Here is a 5,959-nt window from a genome sequence, read left to right on the forward strand (position 1 = left end):
AAGAAGGGGCATGAAATTGAAGTTGGAGGAGACAAAGACTACTATTACTACTACATTGCATTAATAGAATTTTTGACCCTTTCTCTCATTTGGCCTATAAATAGAGGCCTTGTGCTAGCTTGAGAATCTTCTATCTCATTGTAAAATATAGTGTGAGTGTGTATAAAAGTTCTAAGTTCCAATATATTTTTCATTTTCCAAATTATGAGTGATGTTTTTAGTTTTGATCAAAAGTAAGTTCATGGAAAGCTAAATCTATTATGTCAAGGTGAAGAGGATGAATTCTTGGTGAAGTAAGATTGTTTATATTTTGTATATTCTTTCTTTATTTCTTTTTATTTTGCTAATTTATTTTTATTGTAGGTATAAAAATGAATTATTTGTTGTTATCAATTTACATCAAATGCTTGATACCATTTAAGTGGTTATCTTGATTTGTTGTTTAATTTTGATACAATAAATATTTCATCAATTATTATTGTTATATTATACATACATACAATAAAATTTAGTTGCGATAGCGTGGCTCTGCCGGTTGTTCTAAATGAAATATTATGATATCTAACAATCTAACTTTTACTTTATCGCAACTAACTTTTACTTTCCGCATGTAACTTTTACTTTATCGCAACTAACTTTTACTTTCCACATCTAACATTTACTTTATCGCAACTAAATTTTACTTTCCGCATCTAACTTTTACTTTCCCGCAACTAACTTATTAAATCATATATTTCATTTAGGCAATATCGTGGCTCTGCCGGTTGTTCTAAATAAAATATAATGATTTAATTTAACATTTATTTTATGCAGTTATATATTTATATAATTATATNTAAATCCTCGAGCCTTGACAAAATTTATAATTTGTAAACTTCGTTCTTGCATTTGGTAATCTATAAATTAATAAATTTAAACTTAAAATAACCTCTCTGTGGATCGATCTCGTACTTACGAAATATATTACTTGCAGACAACCTACACTTTGGTGAATTATAATTTAAGTAGTAGCAAGTATTTGGCGCCGTTGCCGGGAGGTATAAATTAAGTTTATATTTGTTAATTATGTTTTATTTATAAGTATTGTGTTGTTTTTTTTTTGTATGAGTATTTGGAGTCGAAAAAAAAGTGGTAGACTTATTCGAGTATCTGAAAATAATTTAAACATGGATGATAATTCAAATAATCAAGATAATGATAACAATAATAACAATAATAATAATAATAATCAAGAACATGATCAATTAAGAACACTTAGGCACCATATGAACCCTATTAGAACTAGTGCCCCATCTTGTTTAGTTTTTCCTCCTGATGCATCTAATTTCAACTTTAAACCTCAAATTATTCAACTTTTACCAAATTTTCATGGCTTAGATTCTGAAAATCCATATTTACATCTAAGAGAATTTGAGGAAGTTTGTAACACTTATAATGATCAAAATTGTAGCATGGATATAGTTCGATTAAAGCTTTTCCCTTTTTCTTTAAAAGATAAAGCTAAAACATGGCTACAAAATTTGAGATCAAGTTCAATAAGATCATGGGAAGAAATGCAACAACAATTTCTCAAAAAGTTTTTTCCTTCCCATAGAACAAACTCTTTTAAAAGACAAATTACTACTTTTTCTCAAAAACAAGGAGAAACATTTTATCAATGTTGGGATAGATATAAAGAATTACTTAATACATGCCCACATCATGGTTTTGAAACATGGAGAATAGTTTCTCACTTTTATGAAGGTCTAATACCTAAAGATAGGCAAATGATAGAATTCATGTGTAATGGAACTTTTGAAGATAAAAACCCAAATGAAGCTATGGAGTATTTGGATTCATTAGCAGAAAATGCTCAAAATTGGGATAATATAGGCACAATAGAACCACCAACAACTAAAATCAATAATTCAACAAATGGGGGTGGTATCTATAATCTTAAAGATGATATAGATATTCAAGCTAAACTTGCATCTTTAGCAAGAAAAATTGAGTCATTAGAAATGAAAAAGAGTGGTCAATTAAAAAGTATTCAAGAAATTGTTTGTCATATATGTGATACACATGATCATGCTACAAAAGATTGTCCAACATTACCTTCATTTAAAGAATGTCTCCATGAACAAGCAAATTATGTTAACAATTATAAAAAACCAATACTAGATCCTTTTTCAACATCATATAATCCTGGATGGAAAAATCATCCTAATTTTAGTTGGAGGAATGATAATAATGCACAACCCTCACAACAATATTTTCAAAATAACCAAAATCATCAAGGTTATATTCCTTATGTTACACCTCCAAGAAAAAACTTTGAAGATGTAATTCATGCATTTATCCAAAAGCAAGAATCTATCAATATTCAAAACAGTCAATCTATGACTGATTTGAAAGAAACTCTTGCAAAATTTGCATCTGCACTTAATATTCATGAAAAAGGAAAATTTCCATCTCAACCTCAACCTAATCCTAAAAATCAAAATCAAGAATTAAAAAATGAAAAAATTGATCAAATAAAATCTGTTATTACCCTTAGAAGTGGTAAAATAGTTAATGATCCATATAGTAATGAAAACAAGGATCATTTAAAATCAAAGAGTAAGGATGATAATCCTGATACTTTTGAGAATGATGATACCTTAAATTCTAAAAATAATATGTTGAATGATAAATCATCTGAAATAGTAAATGAATCAAATAAACCTCCACCATTTCCTCATGCATTAACAAATCATAAAAAACAAAAAAATGATTCTGATATCTATGAAGTTTTTAAACAAGTAAAGATAAATATTCCATTATTAGATGCTATTAAACAAGTACCTTCATATGCAAAATTTTTAAAAGACTTATGTACTGTGAAGAGAAAATTGCATGTGAAGAAGAAAGCATTCTTGGCTGAACAAGTAAGTTCTATTCTTCAAAATAATTCTAGTTTAAAATATAAAGATCCTGGTTGTCCAACAATTTCATGTATTATTGGAGAAAATAAAATTAAAAAAGCTTTGTTAGATTTGGGAGCAAGTGTGAATTTACTTCCTTATTCAGTTTATGAAAAACTTAATTTAGGAGAATTAAAACCCACTTCTGTTACTCTCTTACTGGCGGATAGGTCAATCAAAATACCTAGAGGTATTGTAGAAGATGTGTTGGTTCAAGTTGATAAATTCATATATCCTGTAGATTTTATTGTTTTGGATACACAACCAATAGAAGTACATAATGAAATTCCAGTAATATTGGGACGACCATTTCTAGCAACTTCAAATGCTTTAATTAATTGTCGAAATGGAATAATGAAATTGTCTTTTGGAAATATGACTCTAGAACTTAATGTGTTCAATTTATGTAAACAACCAAGTATTAATGAAAATGAATATGATAATGAAATTGAAACAATTATGGAAGAAAATATACAAGAAGAAAACTTAAATCAACAATCTGAAGTTTTTTCAATAGAAAGTTTTGAGTCTGAAAATAATTTTAAAAAAGATGATAATACAAAACTTGAATTAAAAGTTTTACCATTCGAATTGAAATATGTATTTCTTGGTGAAAATAAAACATTTCCTGTTGTAATTTCTTCCACTCTTCTACCAAATCAAGAAGAAGATTTAATTAAATTACTTAAGAAATATAAAAATGCAATTGGATGGACTTTGAAAGATATAAAAGGTATAAATCCTTTAATTTGCACACATAAAATTCATTTGGAAGAAAATGCTAAAACATATCAACAACCACAAAGAAGGTTAAATCCACATATGAAAGAAGTTGTTAAGAATGAAGTATTAAAACTATTAGACGCTGGAATTATCTATCCAATCTCAGATAGTAAATGGGTAAGTCCAACACAAGTAGTACCTAAAAAGTCAGGCCTCACTGTTATAAAAAATGAAAAGGGAGAGTTATTACAAGCTAGGATTCCATCTAGTTGGCGTATGTGTATTGATTATAGAAAATTAAATGATGCAACTAGAAAAGATCATTTCCCACTACCATTTTTAGATCAAATTCTAGAAAAAGTAGCAGGAAATTCTTATTACTGTTTTCTTGATGGGTATTCGGGGTATTATCAAATACCTATATCATTAGAAGATCAAGAAAAAACTACTTTCACTTATCCTTTCGGAACTTTTGCATTTAAATGAATGCCATTTGGTTTATGTAATGCTCCGGCTACTTTTCAAAGATGCATGTTAAGTATTTTCAGTGATATGATTGAAGAATTTGTAGAAGTTTTTATGGATGATATAACTGTTTTTGGAAACTCATTTGAAAATTGTCTTAAAAACCTAGAAGAAGTATTAAAACGATGTGAAGAAAAAAATCTTGTTTTAAATTGGGAAAAATGTCATTATATGGTTAAATCTGGGATTGTGTTAGGTCATGTGATATCTGAAAAAGGAATTGAAGTTGATAAAGCCAAAGTTGATGTTATTGCTAATTTAACATCACCAAAAACGGTCAAAGAAGTTCGATCATTCTTGGGTCATGCAGGTTTTTATAGAAGGTTTATAAAAAATTTCAGCATAATATCTAAACCAATTTCGAATCTTTTAACAAAAGATACACAATTTGAATGGACTCAGAAATGTGAAAATGCTTTTAAAAAAATAATTAATCTTTTAATTACATCACCTATTTTACAACCTCCAGATTGGTCTTTACCATTTGAATTAATGTGTGATGCAAGTGATTATGCTATAGGAGCTGTGTTAGGACAGAGAAAAGAAGGAAAACCGTATGCAATCTATTATGCTAGTAGAACCTTAAATAGTGCCCAAATAAATTATTCAACTACTGAAAAAGAATTACTTTCAGTAGTATTTGCATTAGATAAGTTTCGATCTTATTTAATTGGTTCTACTACTATTGTGTACACTGATCATTCTGTCGTAAAATATTTATCAAATAAACAAGATGCTAAGCCAAGATTAATAGGGTGGATTTTATTGTTACAAGAATTTGATATTATAATTAAAGATAAAAAAGGAAAAGAAAATGTCGTAGCCGATCATTTACCTAGAATAAAGACTGAATCATCTCATAATGAAATACCAATAAATGAAAATTTTCTAGATGATCAGTTGTTTTATGCTACTATTATGCCCTGGTTTGCTAACATTGTAAATTTTATTGTGACAAATAAAATGCCTTCTCATTGGAATTCACAGGATAAGAATAAATTCTTGATAGAAGTTAAAAAATTTTATTGGGATGATCCTTACTTGTTTAAGTATTGTGCTGACCAAATTTTTCGACGATGCATACCCGACATTGAAATAAGTAATGTTATTAAATTTTGTGATTCTGAAGCATGTGGAGGTCATTTTTCATCCAATAAAACAGCTGCAAAAATCTTACAATATGGATTTTATTGGTCATCTTTATTCAAAGATACGCATTTATTTTGCAAATCTTGTGAAAACTGTCAGAAGATGGGATCAATTTCAAAACGAAACATGATGCCTTTAAATCCAATCATAATTATTGAAATATTCGATAGTTGGGGGATAGATTTTATGGGTCCATTTCCATTATCTTTTGGATATACGTACATTTTAGTCGCTGTTGATTATGTTTCAAAATGGATTGAAGCAATTGCATGTAGAACTAATGATCATAAAGTTGTTATAAAATTTTTAAAAGAAAATATTTTTAGTCGATTTGGAATACCTAGAGCAATAATTAGTGATGGGAGAAGTCATTTTAAAAATAAATCATTTTCTTCTTTGTTAAGAAAATATGACATTACACATAAAGTTTCTACCCCATATCATCCTCAAAGTAATGGTCAAGTTGAACTTGCAAATAGAGAAATAAAACAAATTTTAGAAAAAACAGTTAATCCAAATCGAAAAGATTGATCTTTAAGATTAACTGATGCATTATGGGCATATAGAACTGCATTTAAGACATCATTAGGGATGTCACCATATAGGTTAGTTTTTGGTAA

At 28.2% G+C, this 5,959-nt stretch overlaps 1 non-coding gene across 1 annotated transcript; it reads right to left on the bottom strand.

Moving 5' to 3' along the window:
- Positions 1 to 1,597: 1,597 nt before the first annotated feature.
- On the bottom strand, positions 1,598 to 1,708 carry LOC140977930 (small nucleolar RNA R71). Its single transcript, XR_012175495.1, has one exon. It is a non-coding gene; the product is annotated as a small nucleolar RNA R71 (small nucleolar RNA).
- Positions 1,709 to 5,959: the final 4,251 nt, after the last annotated feature.

The sequence above is a fragment of the Primulina huaijiensis genome, chromosome 5 (genome assembly GCF_012295235.1).
Source record: "Primulina huaijiensis isolate GDHJ02 chromosome 5, ASM1229523v2, whole genome shotgun sequence".
In the NCBI taxonomy this organism is placed as follows: Eukaryota; Viridiplantae; Streptophyta; class Magnoliopsida; order Lamiales; family Gesneriaceae; genus Primulina; species Primulina huaijiensis.